This window comes from Dendrobates tinctorius, unplaced genomic scaffold, assembly GCF_039654945.1.
Source record: "Dendrobates tinctorius isolate UK_male_01 unplaced genomic scaffold, ASM3965494v1 ptg000020l, whole genome shotgun sequence".
Classification (NCBI taxonomy): domain Eukaryota; kingdom Metazoa; phylum Chordata; class Amphibia; order Anura; family Dendrobatidae; genus Dendrobates; species Dendrobates tinctorius.
Window position 1 is genome coordinate 43,047,501 of NW_027361688.1, and position 21,434 is coordinate 43,068,934.

The 21,434-nt window shown below is 45.0% G+C and overlaps 1 protein-coding gene across 5 annotated transcripts in view; it reads left to right on the forward strand.

The window, feature by feature from the left end:
* LOC141083655 (uncharacterized) overlaps positions 1-21,434 on the forward strand; it is a 319,881-nt gene that overhangs the window by 153,483 nt on the left and 144,964 nt on the right. Inside the window, exon 2 of one of the 5 annotated variants that reach the window (XR_012230780.1) lies at positions 19,531-19,722. The exons of the other annotated variants lie outside the window; for them this stretch is intronic. The gene's annotated coding sequence lies outside the window, so the exon portion shown is untranslated. Of the gene's footprint in view, positions 1-19,530; positions 19,723-21,434 lie in introns of those variants that run through there. 5 annotated transcript variants of the gene reach the window in all.

The window sequence follows — 21,434 nt, forward strand, 5'->3', positions numbered from 1 at the left end:
TGTGGTTATTATTTTTAGGTTTTTTTTAACTTTGGGTACTTTTTATTACTTTTTTATCCCTAGAGTTTTGGTATGCTGTTTTTATGCATTTTCTATACATTTCAAGATTCACTGCATTGGTGTATAATAAAAAACTTTAACAAAAACACTTGCAAAAAAAATCAATTTAAAAGCCAGAACAAAATTATCCAAAAGACATAGTGTGTCTGCCGCTGGTCACAGGTTGATTCATATTCTGGTATAAGTTATATGCCAGCAGGTGCCAGGGCCCACCAGATGCCAGGGCCCACCGGAGAATCCTCCGGTTCTCCGGTGGGCCAGTCCGACGCTGGGTATAACCCAGACTTCTTATACATAGCATTTTATTTTTTTTTACAAGAGAATTCGCACATGCTAGCACCAATCTGGGCTGTTAAAGCTTTCAGTATAACATGTGTGCGGTATTTCCTTAATGGATGTCCATACATCTGGTCTGTGTACATCCGAGAGAATTATCACCTTTTTAATATGTCATCGTACTAAAAAATTTAAAATGTTGCTATTCTGCGGAACTAAACACAGAGCTGTAAAATCGCATCCACGGTGGGAACAAACTCTAAACCATAAGTGATAGAGCAGGTGTTTTCTCTGGCTGAAGACTTCTCCGCTCGCGCTGCAGCAAACATATACATTGCAAGGTGAAGAAATGGCACTAAATCATGCATTGGAAATGAGAATTAGCCTACTAACTGTTAAGGGAAAATTTATACGTGTCCCTTGAGGCCGGGTGACACCATAAGGCAGGTGTCTGATGCTTCATCGTTATCCATTCTCAGCTGCTTGTCATACCTAATCAAAATTTCATGACTGATAAGATCTGTATGTCAGGTTTGGCTAGTAAATGAATATCTCTGCTCGGTGTGGATACGGAATGAAAGCCGATAGTACCTGAGAATTCTGTAAGGCCATTAGACTTCAGCCGTTCTGGAGGACACTCATGAAAGATTAAGTGGGGGAATATGTGTGAGGTTAAGAAATGACACAACGGCCTGAGCCCTATTTTCTTATAGCATTTTTTTTAAGCATTCATTGGCATGGACTATATAAACATCCTAATAATGATTGAATATAATGAGCAAATGTCTTCCCTAGGTGCCATTGTGGGGGTTGCAGATAATGTGCCATATATATCCACAGGGGGATAAATGTAACCAAGTGGTGTGTGTCAAAACACCCAGATTTGCCAGGAGTCGCCTTTTTTCTATGCACTTAGTGTTCACTTACATAAAATACACTAAGAGAGAAAGTAATTGTCAGAGATTTATTTTATATAAACCCCACCTTCCAATGTTAAGACCACAACCGATTACAGCTGATTCACTCACAGTCAGTGCGCCAACATAACAGACCTGTTGTTCCCAATAACAGCCATAATACTGCCATATTGGACATGGTGACGCGGTAACAGCCATGATACTCCCATACCAGACTTGATCCCAATAACAGCCACAATACTACTATACTAGACCTTGTGACCCATTAACAGCCGTGATACTCCCATACCAGGCATGATGACCCAATAACAGCCACAATACTGCCATACTAGACATGGTGACCCATTAACAGCTATGATACTCCCATACTAGACATGATGATCCAAATAACAGCCACAATACTGCCATACTAGACATGGTGACCCATTAACAGCCATGATACTCCAATACCAGACATGATGTTCCCAATAACAGCCACAATATTGCCATACCAGAAAATGTTATCCAGTAACAGCCATGATACTTCCATACCAGACAGGATGACCCAATAACAGCCATCATACTCCCATACCAGACTTGGTGACCCAGTAACAGACAGGATATTCCCATACAAGATATGGTGACCCAATAACAGCTAGGATATTTCCATACCAGACATCGTGACCCAATAACAGCCAGGATATTCCCATACCAGACATGATGACCAGTAACAGCCATGATACTCCCATATCAGACATGGCGAGCAAATAATAGCCACAATAGTGTCATAGCAGATATGGTAACCCCATAACATCCATGATACTCCCATACCATTGTGACCACAATAACAGCCATGATTCCGTCATATTAACCACAATACTCTCATAACAGTCAAAGTACCTCTAATAACAACAATACCCCTAAAACAATCTGCTACCACCATAAACACTGTGGTAATCTACTGCTAATATATACTGTACCTGCTCTTCTTATGAGAATTGCACTACGCATGGACAAACTCCTATCTCCGATGGAGATTTTCCTATTTTGTTGAGCGGTCTCCTGTAGAATAAACAACTATAAGGATGCAGTCAGATGGCCGAATCATTTTAACTGAGATTGGAACGCAGTGCACTGATTAGCCGGCGGCTCTCCTGACCAGAGCGTAATAGCTCAGTGTATTTCTATGCAGCTGTCATGCTCTGGTCGGGAGAGCCACTGGCCAGATATCTAGATAGATAGAAGACGAACTTAATATTTTGTATTCCACACCAACGCCTGCCTCCTCAGGAGGGGAGAGTGTTGTGAGTTCATTTTCCCCTCCGTCACTGAGGCCTGGTGAACTCCCTATTCTAGTGAAGGAAGGTAGTGAGCCTGATTATCAGACACCTGGGACTGATGAGGACGATTGGCTGAGTGGAGTCACTGACTGGATTTAAGGCAGCCTACGCCCTTTCTGCCCTGCGGGTGATTTCTCTGTGGACTCTTGGACTCCAGTCTGATTCCTGCTCTCCTAAAGCTAAGTTTTCTGTTTTGCCTTTTGCATCTAAGATTTGTTTTTGTTTTTCTTGCTTTTTGGATTCTGCCACTCCCTGCTGGAGTGTGCAGTGTTCCTTGAGCTCTGTCTTCTGAATGTACCTGAGTGCTGATTTAGTTTTTGAAGCTTAGTTGCTTCAGGGCCATTTTTATATCAGCTTGTTGGCTTTTGTCTCTGATAGGATTTTGGCAGATTGCAGACAGCAGCCTTCCTATCCGTTCCTATCTAGGTAGTTTTTGGGCCCCGTCTTTGCTCAGCCTGTCTTTCTGTCTGTGTAAGTGTTTTCATCTTGCTTCACCGTCATTATATGTGGGGGGCTGCCTATTGCTTTGGGGTCTGCTCTGGGGCAGTTAGATTTCCCCTTTCCTTCTTTAGGCCTATGTATCTCTCCGGCTGTGATCGAGGGGTCTAGGTCATCGTAGGAACCCCCCACGGCTACTGCTAGTTGTGTTGATAGGTTCAGGGGTCTGCAATCTGATAGTTGCCAACTTCTCTGGTTTTCAGGACTTAGCTAGCATTTCTGTTTTTGCCTCCTACGGTGACTCGATCATAACAGAATCACCCGCCTAACCGCAGATCCTGGGGTACTCAATAGCAGGAAAGAATTGTGTTAAAAAAAAAAAAAAAAAAGAGTGTGTATATTCTTTCCTCTATATCTCTGAGGCCGTAGGGGGAATTTTTTTTTTCTCTCAATGGAGATAAAGCAAGTGTCTGATCGTGTGGAGCAGCTCGCTGCTGAAGTGCGAGGAATTTCCGCCTATCTTGCTCGTTCACATGCTGTTGAACCAAAGATCCCCACACCTGATGTATTTTTTGGGGATCGATCTAAATTTTTGAGTTTCAAAAATAATTGTAAATTATTTTTTGCTTTGAAGCCTAACTCGTCAGGGAGCCCCGCGCAGCAGGTTAAAATTGTCATCTCTTTGCTGCGCGGCGATCCCCAGGATTGGGCGTTTTCTTTGAAACCAGATGACCCTATTCTGACTAATGTGAACGCATTTTTTCAAGCCTTGGGGTTGCTGTACGACGAACCTAATGCTATTGATCAGGCTGAAAAGACCCTGTTAGCATTGAACCAGGGTCGAGAATCTGCAGAGTTGTACTGTCAAAAGTTCCGAAAGTGGGCGGTCCTTACTACCTGGAATGATAGTTCCTTGGCTGCTCTCTTTCGGAAGGGTTTGTCAGAAGCCGTAAAAGATACTATGGTGGGATTTCCTGTTCCCTCTGGTCTGGACGATTCTATGTCTTTAGCCATTCTGGTTGATCGGCGTTTACGTGAACGCAGAATTACACGAGATGTGTTGCCACCGGTTGAACAGACGTGTGAACCTATGCAATGTCATAGAGTTTTGTCTAAGGCGCAACATCAGGAATTCAGAAGGCGTAATAAGCTGTGTCTTTTCTGTGGAGATGCCTCACATGTTATTTCTGTTTGTCCTAAACGTGAGAAACGCTTTGCACACACGTTTTCTGTTGGTGGGGTTCAGCCTAAGTTTCTTTTGGCGATTACTCTGATCTGTTCCCTGTCCACATTTTCCGCCAAGGCTTTTGTGGATTCGGGAGCAGCGCTAAACCTAATGGACTTGGATTTTGCTAAACGTTGTGGATTTCCGTTGACACCTCTGCAGACACCTATCCCTTTGAGGGGGATTGATGCTACCCCTCTGGCTAAAAATAAACCTCAGTTTTGGACCCAGTTGGTCATGCGGGTCGCCCCAGACCACCAAGAAAATTGCAGATTTTTGGTGTTGCATGGTCTGCATGATGCCATTGTTCTGGGGTTTCCCTGGTTGCAGATTCATAATCCAGTTTTGGATTGGAAGTCTGTGTCTGTGGTGAGTTGGGGTTGCCGGTGTACCTTTAGTGAGGCTCCGTTTTTTTCCACCTCTCCTCAGTCGCATGAGGTGCCTGACTATTTGGCGGACTACTATGATGTATTTAGTGAGAATGAGTCTGCGTCCTTGCCTCCTCATAGGAGTTATGACTGTGCAATTGAACTAAACCCGGGGTGTAAATTTCCTAAGGGTCGGCTCTTCAATTTATCAGTACCCGAGCACGAGGCTATGCGGTCCTATATTAAGGAGGCGTTGGAGAAGGGTCATATTAGACCATCCTCTTCACCCTTAGGTGCCGGTTTTTTTTTTGTGGCCAAGAAGGATGGTTCTTTAAGGCCTTGTATTGATTATCGTGCCCTCAATAAAATTACTATTAAATATCAGTATCCGTTGCCCCTGATTTCGGATCTATTCTCTAGAGTCAGAGGTGCTTGCTGGTTTACCAAGCTTGACCTCAGGGGGGCGTATAATTTTATCCGCATTAAGCAGGGGGATGAATGGAAGACGGCGTTTAATACTACGGAGGGACATTTTGAGTACCTGGTGATGCCTTTTGGGATCAATAATGCCCCTTCTGTCTTCCAGTGCTTCATGAACGATATTTTCCGAGACTTTGTCGATAAATTTTTGATTATGTATCTGGATGATATTTTGATCTTCTCCAAGGATTGGGATTCTCATGTGGAACATGTTCGGACTGTGTTCCGGATCTTGAGAGAGAATTCTCTGTATGTCAAAGGATCAAAATGCCTTTTTGGAGTACAGAGAATTTCTTTTTTGGGATTTATTTTGTCTCCGTCAACTATTGAAATGGACCCGGCCAAGGTGCAGGCCATTTATGATTGGGTTCAGCCCACTTCTTTGAAGGCCCTCCAGAAGTTTTTGGGTTTTGCTAATTTTTATCGGAAATTTATAGCAAAATTTTCTAGTATTGCCAAACCATTGACTGACCTGACCAGGAAGGGTGCGGATGTGTTGAATTGGTCTCCGGAGGCGGTTGCTTCCTTTCAGGAGCTGAAGCGTAGATTTACCTCCGCCCCGGTTCTGCGGCAACCTGATGTCTCACTCCCGTTCCAGGAAGAGGTGGATGCTTCTGAGATTGGTGCAGGAGCGGTGTTGTCCCAAAAGGATCCGGTAACATCTAAAATGAATCCCTGTGCTTTCTTTTCCCGTAAGTTCTCTTCATCTGAACGTAACTATGATGTGGGGAATCGGGAACTGTTGGCCATGAAATGGGCATTTGAGGAGTGGAGACATTGGTTGGAGGGAGCCAAACATCAAGTTGTGGTCCTCACTGACCACAAAAATTTTATTTACCTAGAGTCGGCTAAACGCTTGAACCCTAGACAGGCTAGGTGGGCCTTGTTTTTTACACGTTTTGATTTTGTGGTCGCTTTCCTTCCTGGAACTAAGAATGTCAAGGCAGACGCCCTCTCTAGGAGCTTCTTTGCTGATTCTCCTGTGGTGACCAAGCCTGCCACCATCTTAGGCGAAGGGGTAGTTCTTTCTGCCATCTCGCCCGATTTGAGACTTGCTCTGCAAGAGTTCTAGGAGGACAAACCTGAGCTTTGCCCCAGTGGAAAGTTGTATGTTCCTGACCAGTGGAAGAAGAGAGTGATGTCTGAAGTTCATTGCTCTGCATTGGCTGGTCATCCAGGTATTTTTGGTACTAGAGATCTGGTGAGTCGCTCTTTTTTGTGGCCCACCTTGTCTCATGATGTCGGGAATTTTGTGCAGCCCTGTGGGACTTGCTCCCGGTCTAAATCTTGCTCTCGCTCTAGTGGGTTGTTGATGCCTTTGCCGGTCCCCAGGAGGCCATGGACCCATATTTCAATGGATTTCATCTCTGATATGCCGGTCTCTCAAAGAATGACTGTTATTTGGGTGATTTGTGATAGGTTCTCTAAGATGGTTCATCTTGTACCACTCCCTAAGTTGCCATCTTCCTCTGAGTTGGTGCCTCTGTTTTTGCAACAGGTGGTTCGCTTGCACGGGATTCCTGAGAACATTGTATCTGACAGAGGAGTTCAATTTGTGTCTAAATTTTGGAGGACGTTCTGTTCCAAGTTGGGAATTCAGTTGTCCTTCTCTGCTTTTCACCCTCAGACCAATGGGCAGACAGAGAGAACAAACCAGACCTTGGAGTCGTATTTGAGATGTTTTATTTCCGCTGATCAGGATGATTGAGTTTCATTTTTGCCCTTGGCCGAATTTGCTTTAAATAATAGAGCTAGTTCTGCCACTTTGATGTCACCTTTTTTTTGTAACTTTGGTTTTCACCCTCGATTTTCTTCAGGGCAGGTGGAGCCTTCTGCCTGCCCAGGTGTTGACACTGTGGTGGAGAGAATGCACCAGATCTGGGACCAAGTGGTGGATAAGTTATCTCTCTCCCAGGAAAAGGCCCAGCGGTTTTCCAATCGACATAGGACCATTGGTCCCCAGTTTAAGATTGGTGATATGGTTTGGTTATCATCAAAAAATATTGCTATGAAGGTGGCTTCTCCTAAGTTTAAGCCTAGATTTATTGGACCTTACAAGATTTTGGAGATTATTAATCCGGTCTCTTTTCGTTTGGCTCTTCCTGTCACATTTAAGATCCATAATGTGTTCCATAAATCCTTGTTGAAGAGGTTTGTTGAGCCAGTTGTGCCTGAGGTGGCACCTCCGGACCCTGTATTGGTTGAAGGTAACTTGGAATATGAGGTAGAGAAAATTCTGGATTCCCGTCTGGCTAGACGGAGACTCCAGTATTTGGTTAAGTGGAAGGGTTATGGTCAGGAGGATAATTCCTGGGTCTCTGCCTCTGATATTCATGCCAAAAGATTGGTGCGTGCCTTTCATCGGGCTCACCCTGATCGCCCTGGTAGCGTTGTTGAGGGTTCGGTGACCCCTCCTCAAGGGGGGGGTACTGTTGTGAGTTCATTTTCCCCTCCGTCACTGAGGCCTGGTGAACTCCCTATTCTAGTGAAGGAAGGTAGTGAGCCTGATTATCAGACACCTGGGACTGATGAGGACGATTGGCTGAGTGGAGTCACTGACTGGATTTAAGGCAGCCTACGCCCTTTCTGCCCTGCGGGTGATTTCTCTGTGGACTCTTGGACTCCAGTCTGATTCCTGCTCTCCTAAAGCCAAGTTTTCTGTTTTGCCCTTTGCATCTAAGATTTGTTTTTGTTTTTCTTGCTTTTTGGATTCTGCCACTCCCTGCTGGAGTGTGCAGTGTTCCTTGAGCTCTGTCTTCTGAATGTACCTGAGTGCTGATTTAGTTTTTGAAGCTTAGTTGCTTCAGGGCCATTTTTATATCAGCTTGTTGGCTTTTGTCTCTGATAGGGTTTTGGCAGATTGCAGACAGCAGCCTTCCTATCCGTTCCTATCTAGGTAGTTTTTGGGCCCCGTCTTTGCTCAGCCTGTCTTTCTGTCTGTGTAAGTGTTTTCATCTTGCTTCACCGTCATTATATGTGGGGGGCTGCCTATTGCTTTGGGGTCTGCTCTGGGGCAGTTAGATTTCCCCTTTCCTTCTTTAGGCCTATGTATCTCTCCGGCTGTGATCGAGGGGTCTAGGTCATCGTAGGAACCCCCCACGGCTACTGCTAGTTGTGTTGATAGGTTCAGGGGTCTGCAATCTGATAGTTGCCAACTTCTCTGGTTTTCAGGACTTAGCTAGCATTTCTGTTTTTGCCTCCTACGGTGACTCGATCATAACAGAATCACCCGCCTAACTGCAGATCCTGGGGTACTCAATAGCAGGAAAGAATTGTGCTAAAAAAAAAAAAAAAAAAGAGTGTGTATATTCTTTCCTCTATATCTCTGAGGCCGTAGGGGGAATTTTTTTTTTTCTCTCAATGGAGATAAAGCAATCATAACAGGAGAGGCAAGACTGCGGCTCAAAAGGCACAGAGTAGTCAAGGGATGGGTTAGTAGTGAGAGAAGCATGGCCGTACAACCACACTGTAGACCCAGATGATGGCACCCAGCAAACAGGCAGCATCTTCCCTACCTTTCATACCATTCAGATAGTTATATGAAACACTAAGTATTTCTAAAAGTATAAAAAAATTTTTAAAAGACAAAAGCCTAATTTAAATGGAACTCGGAACTTTGCTTATTTTTCCCAATAGGGTTATGTACTTACAGGTAGGTAGTGGCCTGTCTGTTCTGCTCGGTGCCACTCTTTGCCAGCTCAGAGCAGTCACAGACCACTTTGGCCAGCAATTCGCTGCTTCATTTGACCTCACAACAGAGCAGTTCTCTCTTTACCAGTCTATTCTGTCAACAGGGCGTCACTGCCGACGTCATTCTGATTGACAGCCTGCTCCCCGCAGTTGGCTGCTGGGCACCTGTTGTCAATCATCATGACATCGGCAGTGATGCTCCGTCAACAGAGCAAAGCAAAAGAGTAGAAGCTGCTCTGTCAATGTGACATCATTCAAAACAGGCAGGTAGTAAGCAATTACTTGCCTGTTAGTTCTAAGCCCCATAGGGAAAAACAGCCTAATAAAGAATAATCTATAGATTTAATTGCCTTAAATTGTATGTCAGCCACTTCCATCTGGATGTTCCCGAATCCCACAATCCACTGCGCCGCACCAGAAGTATGCCAACCGCCACTTTGGAACACCCGAGTGATGCCGCTTGGATCCAGGATGCAGCTGCGATCCCGAACGCTGCTGCAATCATGGCCGCCGCTCAGATCCATGCCACCACTGTGATCCCAACTGCCGCTGGGATCCCAGCTGCCGCTCGGATCCAGGCCGCCGCTGCGATCACGAGGCTGTGAAAGGGGTGTAACGAGGGGATATAACGAGAGTGGTGTAATGAAGGGGGTATAATGAGAGGGTGTAATGAGGGGGGAGCAATGAGAGGGATGCCGCCGCCACCGGACCCAAACCAGGACCCACCGACTGACTACACGCGCCGGATCCCACCACTGCCTGCCCACCCACCTCCGTGCAGTCACAGCCAGCAGAAAAGACCGCGGCTTGAGGCCTGTGCTGGAGATTGGGTGCGGCCACCCTCTGGTGGCGCCACACACCATCTCCAGCACAGGCCACAAAACACTGTCTTTCCTGCCGGTTGTGACTGCACGGAAGTGGGTGGGCCACCACCACCCCCAGCGCCACAAAGCTGACCTCATTGTGATGTTACTGCTCTCCCGATGCGGTAGCATTGGGCATACATCTAGTAAAGGAATAATCAAATAAGACTTATTCCCTTTAAATATCACATTCTATACCTCATCTTAGTATTTGGATCTGTAAGTTCAGACTAAAGTTGGCATTTTCCCAATTACGTCTGATCATTATACTTTTAGCTCTTGCACAGCTTGATGTCTATCATGATGATCCCTTGGGTCCTGCTCTAAGCTCTAAAGGGCCTGTCACACTAAGCGATCTTGCTAGCAACATCGCTATAACGTCACTGGTCTTTGTGACGTTATAGCGATGTTGCTAGCGATATCGCTATGTCTGATACTTACCTCCGACCGCTCCCCCGCTGGTTATCGCTGATCGCACGAGAACCTCCTGGACTGTTTCTCGTCGTCAGCTTCCTGCTGTGGAGACGAGCGACACGTGGACGCAGGCGGGAGGACGTCAGGATTGCCTCGTCTGACAGGTAAGTAACGACCGCCGACCCTTGCGATGTCGCTAGTGAGATCTGCCTGTGTGGCAGCTCACTAGCGACCACTTAGCGATGCATCAGCGATCCTGACCGCGTCATATCGCTGGTCAGGATCGCTGGTGCATCGCTAAGGGTACCGTTACACTTAGCGATGCACCAGCGATCCCGACAACTATATGGATTGCTGGTGCATTGCTAATTGTTCGATAGTGAGCTGCCACACAGGCAGATCTCACCAGCGACATAGCAGGGGTCGGGGGTCGCTACTTACCTGTCAGACGCGGCGATCCAGACGACCTCCGCCCGCCTCCACGCGTCGCTCGTCGGCGCCACAGGAAGCCCAGCAGGAAGTGCCCGACGAGAAATGATCCAGGACCTTCTCGCGGGATCAGCGATGAGCAGCGGGGGAGTCGGTTGGAGGTAAGTATCACATGTAGCGATATTGCTAGCAATATCGCTATAACGTCACAAAATCGGTGATGTTACAGCGATATTGCTAGCGATATCTATATGTGTAACGGGGGCTTAAGTGTGACAGTACCTTAAGGGTGTCATGACTGATAAGAAGCAGGCAAGAAGATGGTCTTAAATAAAGATATCCCTTAGTAAGGATTTTTTTAGAGAGAAGAGCACTGAGTTGAGATATAGTTTATGATCATCTTATCTAAGAAAAGTTACAGGGGTGAGGTCCACTCATGGGTCATGTATCTGGAGACTCCCTTTTCCTCAGACAGATACATCACATACATCCCTGGAGCACAGCCCCATTGCTCAGTTAACCCCGATTCTGCTTTTTTAGTCAAGGCTGAAAGAGCACATTTGCAATTCCTTCAGTCCTTATCTGTGTTTCCACTTTAATTTGACCTAAAATGTCCTCTAATTTTCCTCTAATGTCTAATAACAGTGAAAGAGAATAGCAGTGTGTAGACGGCCTTGATTTTGCTAATCCCTTCTGGATGGATTCTCTATTGTACTATAAACATCAGTCGACTTGTGTAGGATAAGTGAAGCAAGTAAGTGTTGCAAAGGACTGTCAGCGCCAATTAGAATCAGATGGTCATTGCTAACCGCTCCGAACTACGAGAAGTCAGCACGTCCTGCATTATTCGCGCTGCATTCCAGGCTCATGGGAAATATCCAGGGATATGTGATTTAAGCTAAGAACTGACTGGATACCTTCTTTATAAACTTTAGGTCAGTGCTTTGTTAGCAAATTGATTCTGCATGTCAATCTGTGTCAGTCTTGAAGCCACCCAATGGGAGAACCTGTAGGTAGAGGACACATCATTTTATGTGTGTCTCTTCTGTAATGCTAGATCCTCAGAAACAAATTCAGTTAAGGCTGTAGACAAGTATTCCAATAAAACATTCAGCAAACATTTTTTTTTTCTTGCATGAAAAACACTGTGAATTTCAGAATTTCACACGTTTTAAAATAAGCCTCTGGTCAGGAAATCTTTAAAAACGTTTCATAGTCATTTCAGTAATAATAATAAAAAAATCTAGTTTGTTATCCATACAGTGAATTTTTTAAGAATTTCCTCCAACAAGGATTTTAGAAAATATTTCCTCTTAATCAAGTTAAAAGGATTGAAAATGCTACATGAAAAAAAAATGCTTCAAGAACTTGCTATAAATCACTTAAAAATATGCTTCAGGGGAAAAAGAGCCTCCAGAATAAAAAAACCTGTTTTCCGAAGTGGATTCCTCTGACTGTCCGGAAGTCAGAAGTTACGTCACAAGAGCTCAATGTAAGTCTATGAGAGCCAGAACGAGGCTCTTGTAGACTTGTATTGAAAAGTAACCTCCGACGCGCGCCGGCAGAGACTGTAGCGAGTTGTCAGGTCACTTTTCACCGGAGACAGACCGGAGCAACACTGGAAAAAAATGAAGGTGACGACAGGGGGCTATGAAACAAGGCGCAGGGGACTTAAATTAAAAGCGCCACTCCAGCGGTGCAATAAAAATATACGATGCTTTAAAAGAAGTGACATAAGATGGAACATGTGCACAGCGATGTTGATATGGGGGGTTCTTGTGGTGCTCTTTCAGGAGGATTCCAGGCAGAATTTGCCAGAAAGCAAATGCTGAGTCCATATACCCTAAGAGTTTGTTTCCCTTTATTCTATTTTTTTATTTTATGGCTTTATGGCGTCAATCTTAGTGATTGGTACCATTCAACCAGCAAATCAGTTGTTGCACTGTTCTGGCATTACCGCAGGATCAAAACCTCCACATGTATATTCTGATCTGGCTATGTACCACAAAAACGACAACTTTGTCTAAGTTATATCCTGCGCAAGTATAAAAAACTTGGCCAGACCCGACAAATGTATGGAAACAACCCCTAAAAGCTGCAATTTTGAAAAAAGAAAGCCACAGATGCAAAAAAAGCTCCCAGAAAATGTAAAATACCATATGTAAAAATGCATAGCTTGTATAACATTTCATATTTTCATCTTGCAGCAACAAAATATTCCAAAACCGGCAAAAACAAGCCACAAAATAGCAAAGGAATTGAAAACTTTCCTCTCAGTTTCTTCTCTGAAACCTCTTAAAAAGATCTTTGTGTGGTGTTTGCTAGTTTTTCTTGCAATTTTTTATTTGAAGTCAAAAGTGGATTTAAAAGGTATGGGAAATGTAAAGAATGTAGAAAATAAGCAAATCAGTTCTAAAAATCATGGTCCAGTGACAGCTTAAGTAGTCCATGACTCCCTGCCGGGATCCCTGGTGCCTCTTCTGATTTGTAGTCTCATCACTGAGTAGGGCCTACTAATCATAAGAGCCCAAGAGCTACTGATGTGGCCACTGGACCACGGTCCTACAAATTGATTTGCTCATCTCTGAAAGTCAGGACTTTCAATTCTTGATGGACTCACTCCAGATAAGGTATAGCCGAGCATTCTTGGGTACTGAGCATTCTTGGGTGTTATCCAAGTATCTCGGGCGAGCCGAGTATTATGTCCATGCGGCTGTATGTCTCGCGGCTGTTCGACAGCCATAACACATGGAGGGATTCCCTAACAAACAGGCAATCCACGCATGTGTTGTCTTATATGAGCACGCTTGCTCATCACTAACTCCTGGCTCCAGCTCAAAAAACTGTATTAATAGGAATGGGTTTTTTTAAAAAAAAAAACATTAAACCATCCTATATTTACAGAGTTTTTTTTTTATTCCAAGCTAAAATGAACTGTATGTAAAAAACGCTTAGCATACTCTTATGTAATAAACTTCTTGATTTAAAAGGGAAAATGTGCTCCTTTTTCAACATGGAAAATATAGCTATCAATTCTTGCTGTGTTTTCTACTTAGAACATATACCAAATATCCCCACTGAATAAATTGAATAAATATGCCATAAATAAAAAAAGCATACAAACTTTTTTGTGTGGTTTCTTCATATGGTTTCCATGTAAAAACAACAGTTTTTTTTAGATTTTTGTCAGTGCTTTTTTGTGTTTTTCAAATTAATTTGTTTTACTGTGTTTTTGGTTGGGCTTTTTTAGTTCTAATGTATTTAACTTTACAAAACATGTCATTCAATGATCATGTGAGTCCCAGATTCTTTATAGATTCCTCAGAGAATCATAATATTTGGGAACCTAGTAGAAAACCCTTGATATGAGGGTTTCTTCTAAGTATGGATGTGTTTATTCCCAAAGTACTGAGACACTTCTCACTACTCCTAATAATGCTCCTCGGGTTCTCCTGGGAGCAAACACTTCCAATCCCAGTTAAATAATTCACGTGTAATTGGCGTTTTGTGTGAGTTTACATTGCCCCACACATCACCAATGTCGTCTCTTACTGCAGCAACTGCAGTATGATAGTCCATACAAGAAAAGTGGCATTATTTATTTTTCTGATCTTTGGGGATCCAGATAGGCCTTGAGACATACATGATGGAAGAAATATTCAATTATTGCAGTCATTTCCAAGGCTGAACTTCCTCATGGTGACATTACTTTTGTCACTAAAAGGTCTTCTTGGCCACTTAAGGTCCTCATACACGTTAGACAAAAATGAGCTGATGAACGTTCATCGGTCGGATGAAGAATTGTTTTTTGGCGGAAAAAAACCATCTCAGGCTGGTTTCACATTTGCGTTTTTTTGCGCTGTAAAAAAACGCATACGTGCGCATGCGTTTTTTCCCCTATATTTAACATGGGTGCGCATACCTGCGCGCTGTCATGCGCATGTATGCGATTTTCATGCGCTGCGTTTTTTTGGGGTGTGCGATTGTATTTTCCAGACGCAGCATGTTGCCTTTTTTGGCCCTGCAAAAAAGCGCATGCGCACGTATGCGCACGTTTTGCGCTAAAAATGGCCATTATAGCCTATGGGTGCGCATATGTGCGCATTGGCATGCTTATGTATGCGGTTTTTTGCACATGCGTTTTTTTTTTTACCATTAGTTTAGACAATGGAATTTAGGGGTTTGGGTAAAGTTAGGGTTAGTTAAGGGGGTTTAGGGTTAGGGTTAGGGTCAGGGTTAGGGTTAGGGTCAGGGTTAGGGTTAAGTATGGTTTGGTTAAGGGTTAGGGTCAGGGTTAGGGTTAAGTATGGTTTGGTTAAGGGTTAGGGTCAGGGTTAGGATTAGGGTTAGGGTCAGGGTTAGGGTCAGGGTTAGGGTTAAGTATGGTTTGGTTAAGGGTTAGGGTCAGGGTTAGGGTTAGGGTTAGGGTCAGGGTTAGGGTCAGGGTTAGGGTTAAGTATGGTTCGGTTAAGGGTCAGGGTTAGGGTTAGGGTCAGGGTTAGGGTCAGGGTTAGGGTTAAGTATGGTTTGGTTAAGGGTTAGGGTCAGGGTTAGGGTTAGGGTCAGGGTCAGGGTTAGGGTCAGGGTTAGGGTTAAGTATGGTTTGGTTAAGGGTTAGGGTCAGGGTTAGGGTTAGGGTCAGGGTTAGGGTCAGGGTTAGGGTTAAGTATGGTTTGGTTAAGGGTTAGGGTCAGGGTTAGGGTTAGGGTTAGGGTCAGGGTTAGGGTCAGGGTTAGGGTTAAGTATGGTTTGGTTAAGGGTTAGGGTCAGGGTTAGGGTTAGGGTCAGGGTTAGGGTTAGTAAAGTCATGGTTTGGGTTAGTGTGAGGGGCCACCTAATGTTGTAAAAAAACGCAAACGCGGTAAAAACGCACTAAAAACGCATACAAACGCATAAAAACGCTGCGTTTTTTTCATGCATGCTCATAAAAATGCTTGAAAAAAACGCAGCAGTTGTATGCTTTTGTATGCGTTTTTTCAATTCCTTTTTTTTGCGGGAAAAACGCGCTGCAAAAAAAAGCAAGTGTGAAACTAGCCTCAGACTGCAGCTGCCATCTGGTCTTTGCTGCTCATGATACAGCCCAGAGCCATAACAAGGGATAGACAAAAGTATTCACATTCTTAGGACGCCATTCAAAAAGGTAGCCAACTGTCCAGAAATTACGGAAAAGTCAGTAAAAATTGAGCATTTTTTTCCCCGTCTCTAAAAAAAATTTGATGCGTCCGTGATTTTTTTGAAGCTGCAGCTGATGTCTTCATTTGGGATTTATGGTCTGCACACATGTATCACTTACAAGGGCTGTCCAATACTCGGACAACCCTTTCTTAATCACTGTTTCCCCCAGTGAAATAATTACACCTATACTGATTTCTGGCGCCGATGCCATTTCAGCGGTGATGACATTGGCTCTACTGGGGCTCATGTGGAAGTGAGAGATCTGCCACAGTTCTGAATTCCTCTGGATGTCAATTACCCCCAAAGTTCTAGGAGCGCCAATGCAAACAAATGTGGAATGGAGGAAGTACCGTGGGTGAGTACAGGTGTTGTTATTTTATTGGGGACAAACAGTGATTAAGAAAGGGATGTCCAAGTTGTGGATGATCCCTTTATAATTATAATAATTTAATATAGTTTTCCAATGTGTCTGTAAAAACAGTTCGCTGTCCATGATATTTTGAGAAGCTGTCTAGTGAGTGGGTGTGCAGGGAGTGTGTGTGTGTGTGTGTGTGAATGGTGCGCAGGGAGTGAGTGTGTGTGTGTGTGAATGGTGCGCAGGGAGTGTGTGTGAATGGTGCGCAGGGAGTGTGTGTGTGTGAATGGTGCGCAGGGAGTGTGTGTGTGTGAATGGTGCGCAGGGAGTGTGTGTGTGTGAATGGTGCGCAGGGAGTGTGTGTGTGTGTGTGAATGGTGCGCAGGGAGTGTGTGTGTGTGTGAATGGTGCGCAGGGAGTGTGTGTGTGTGTGAATGGTGCGCAGGGTGTGTGTGTGAATGGTGCACAGGGAGTGTGTGAATGGTGCGCAGGGAGTGTGTGTGAATGGTGCGCAGGGAGTGTGTGTGAATGGTGCGCAGGGAGTGTGTGTGAATGGTGCGCAGCGAGTGTGTGTGTGAATGGTGCGCAGGGAGTGTGTGTGTGAATGGTGCGCAGGGAGTGTGTGTGTGAATGGTGCGCAGGGAGTGTGTGTGTGAATGGTGTGCAGGGAGTGTGTGTGTGTGAATGGTGCGCAGGGAGTGAGTGTGTTTGTGTGTGAATGGTGCGCAGGGAGTGTGTGTGTGAATGGTGCGCAGGGAGTGTGTGTGTGTGTGAATGGTGCGCAGGGAGTGTGTGTGTGTGTGTGTGTGAATGGTGCGCAGGGAGTGTGTGTGTGTGTGAATGGTGCGCAGGGAGTGTGTGTGTGTGTGTGAATGGTGCGCAGGGAGTGTGTGTGTGTGAATGGTGCGCAGGGTGTGTGTGTGAATGGTGCGCAGGGAGTGTGTGTGAATGGTGCGCAGGGAGTGTGTGTGAATGGTGCTCAGGGAGTGTGTGTGAATGGTGCGCAGGGAGTGTGTGTGTGAATGGTGCGCAGGGAGTGTGTGTGTGAATGGTGCGCAGGGAGTGTGTGTGTGAATGGTGCGCAGGGAGTGTGTGTGTGTGAATGGTGCGCAGGGAGTGTGTGTGTGTGAATGGTGCGCAGGGAGTGTGTGTGTGAATGGTGCGCAGGGAGTGTGTGTGTGAGTGAATGGTGCACAGGGAGTGTGTGTGTGTGCGAATGGTGCGCAGGGAGTGTGTGTGCGAATGGTGCGCAGGGAGTGTGTGTGCGAATGGTGCGCAGGGAGTGTGTGTGCGAATGGTGCGCAGGGAGTGTGTGTGAATGGTGCGCAGGGAGTGTGTGTGTGAGTGAATGGTGCGCAGGGAGTGGGTGTGTGAGTGAATGGTGCGCAGGGAGTGTGTGTGCGAATGGTGCGCAGGGAGTGTGTGTGCGAATGGTGCGCAGGGAGTGTGTGTGCGAATGGTGCGCAGGGAGTGTGTGTGCGAATGGTGCGCAGGGAGTGTGTGTGCGAATGGTGCGCTGGGAGTGTGTGTGCATGGTGCGCAGGGAGTGTGTGTGCATGGTGCGCAGGGAGTGTGTGTGCATGGTGCGCAGGGAGTGTGTGTGCATGGTGTCAGCTCTGTCTTAACTTGTATGTGCAGTTATTCATACAGATCAGTAGGGCATCTATTCAGATATGTATATTTTAAAATTAATGTGTATACAGATGTACAGTGTGTTCCTGGAGCATATGCAGATGTACAGTGTGTTCCTGGAGCATATGCAGATGTACAGTGTGTTCCTGGAGCATATGTAGATGTACATTGTATTCCTGGAGTGTATGCAGATGTACAGTGTGTGCCTGGAGTATTTGCAATCATACAATCTGGGCCATATTTGCTACTAAGCATAGGGTGGCAGAGAGCTACAAATAGAAGAAAATGACCAGCCTATCCAAACTAGTGTGAACAGGTGCCAACTAAAAAAGTAGAACTATATTAAAAATTAAGTTGAATTAATTGCTATCTAGAACATGGAAGCTGCATTACTGCCATAGAAAATAGGAAAATGCTACATAATGTACATATGGAATATTAGAAAGATGAAACTGCAATTTCATTACAGGAAAAAAGTCTGCATCTTTCAATAAAAGCATGATTTTTATGCAGGACAGTGCTTCATTGCAGCATCGGAGTCTCCACTGCTTGGCCGCCACTAAAGGCCTTAAAGATGACTGCAGCTCCACCAATCAGTGCACACATCCTAGGGCAGAGGAGCGGGAGGAGGAGCACTGCTTTCTGTTTCTCTCCCTCAGGTGCCATTAGTATTTGTATAGCAGTGGTTCCCAAACTCCAGTCCTCACGGACCCCAACAGGTCATGTTTTCAGGATTTCCATAGTGTTACACATGTGAGAGAATTCCTGATGCCTTGATGATACTTCCATCACCTGTGAAAAACTAAGGAAATCCTGAAAACATGACCTGTTGGGGTCCGCGAGGACTGGAGTTTGGGAACCACTGGTGTATAGTGACCCCCTACCTTCTCAGCAGGAAAACGAGCTGTTGCTCATTGCTCACCTTTCTTGCTGGGCCGGCTGCTCCCTGGCCACTGTCCAGCCTATGCCTGTCATGTTGCATCGTTGCCATGACGAGTGGTTGGGTGGAGAGATAAATGACTGGCAAAACGTTAAAAAAAACCATATCTTACCGCTCACCTTTCTGCCCATCCCCACTGATCCCTGCTTGCTGTCTGGTCCTCCACCACATCGCATCTCATTCTAGGTCAAAAATTCAGGCAATGAATAGGTCCTGGAATGTGCGTTGAGGAGCCGACAGTGGGCAGGGAGCACCAGAGGTGGCCAGAGACATGAGCAGATTGGGGGCTTTATAATTTTTTTCTTTTTAACCTTTAGCCAACCCTCTATTGTTTAGCAAGATGGTGGCCTCAGCTGGCTGCCGTTTTGCTGAATCTATGAGGAGCAACTGACGAAAAATGTAATATTTACCAGAATGTGGATTTTAGTAAAATTCAAGTCGAATTCAATTCCACTTGAATAAAATTGCCCATCTCTTGTGGGAAGAGAAGACTGATATTGATATGATAATTGGGTCACAAGTGGGAATGTGAGTGCTGCTCTACCATCTGTCCAAATAATCTCTAAGGGCTAGGACCATCCATGTTTTAAATGGACCCAAAGATGGTGGAATCTTCTGATTTTGCGTGGTGTCTCAGTACTTTACCAAAGGTCCTCTTACATGAAATTATTTTTTTTATTATAGATTTATTCATTTTTATAGTACAGTCAGTGATGGTCAGTGATGATCTGTAGTGATCAGTAGTCATCGTAATTTTCTAACTGTATTTTTTTAGATTTTTGTGCAGGTGTTGCCTTCCCACAATTACAGCCTAGGAATTAGTGACATCAAGTTACTGCCTCGCCAATCGATAGACTGTGTTATCTCGGACTCAACAAGTTGGCAGACCCCTTTGTGTTTATGGTGACAGGTGGCCTCAAATATCCAACTCACTATGATTTATTTGCAGTGTAACAACGTATTTGCTTGACTGGAGAGAAAAAAAGCACACAAGAACTTCTACAGCTATAAACACAGATAGAAGATAAGAAAATCAATAAGGTTATCAGCGATGGAGACACATTATCAGAGAACATTGACTGGGAAATTATATCAGGAGGAAAGTGAAGTTGTGTGTGTTTCTGGCATACGAAATTTATGTGGGGGATGAGGGAGGGTTGAAGCAACGTGTACCAAGTATAGCTAGGATGGCACAAACCATGAATGCGTGTCATCATTATGCCTTCAAATTCCTAATGCTAAGCATTTGTAGGGAAAAAAATCTTATATTAAAAGTAAGAAAAAAATCTACATATTATCTGATTATATTAAATATGTATATTATTTTATTCGACACTGGTTTTAGCAAGTTGATAACAGATGAAGACAAATTGATTAAAGGGAACCTGTCATTCCATTCATGATGCTTAAATCACAGTTGGCATGAGTCAGAAACTGGCTACATGATTGTTTCAGAGAAAGCACAGCTTGAAAAACCAACTAACTAGGTAGAGATGATACTAGTCTGGGACCACCCTTGTTCAGCTTCTCCCCCTCAGCATTCTAGTTGATTGACAGGTCTCTCTCATGTATGTTCACAGGGAGAGACCTGTCAATCACCTCTAACAGAGGTTGGGGCGGAGCCAAGCTGATCTCCATGGACCTGGGCCCTCTAGAGTTAAACAATGTTTTCAACTCATCGAAGCTGGTGATATTCAAGCCAGTCTTGATGAAAGAAGTTGCTGGAGTCCTCATTCATGAAGAGGTGCAGACCTTTTACTGAATCCGAGAGCATCGGAGAAGTGCCTTGCCACAAATCGGCTGAGAGCCATCTAATGTGTATGGGGGACTTTAGCCTGTTCAGGTTTTTTATGTGTTTTAAGGTACTGTCACACTTAGAGATGCACCAGCGATCCCGACCAGCGATATGACGCGGTCAGGACAGCTAGTGCATCGCTAAGTGGTCGCTAGTGAGCTGCCACACAGGCAGATCTCACCAGCGACATAGCAGCAGTCGGGGGTTGTTACTTACCCATCAGACGAGGCGATCCTGACGTCCTCCCGCCCGCGTCCACGCGTCGCTCGTCGGCGCCACAGGAAGCCCAGCAGGAAGCTGACGATGAGAAACGGTTCAGGACATTCTTGCGCGATCAGCGATAATCAGCAGGGGAGCCGGTTGGAGGTAAGTATCACACATAGCGATATCGTTCGCAATATCGCTATAACGTCACAAAAACCAGTGACGTTATAGCGATATTGCTAGCGATATCGCTTAGTGTGACAGGCCCTTTATTACAAGCACACCTGAAGCAACTAATGAAGCTCATAATGCATGAGACAATGCCTGATTTGCAAATGTGTACTCTTCTGAAAAAACTTAATAAAGAGACATTTCACTAATTTTTTCATGTTGAACTGGACACGCAATGTAAAAATGGCTGAAGAGAGGAATAAAAAGGTTTTTTTTTTAACTATTTTTCCTCGTCATAGATTAGGTTTCTGTGTGTGTGAGATGATACAGCTTTGATCTCCTGGTCTAAGGGCCCAGTCACACATAGCGACTCACCAGCAATCCCGACAACAATATGAACTTGTCAGGATCGCTGTTGTGCCGCTACTTGATCGCTGGTGAGCTGTCAAACACTCAGCTTCACCAGCAATTAGCACCAGCGACGACGAGCGGGCGCGTCGCTGTGTACCTTAGATACCAGCGCACTGGTGCAGGGAGCTGGTAACCAAGGTAAACAGTGGATTTCTAAGCGCCGCACGGCACTTAGAAACCCACTGTTTACCTTGGTTACCAGCTCCCTGCACCAGCGCGCTGGCAACTAAGGTACACAGAGGGTTTCTAAGCACCGCACGGCACTTAGAAAC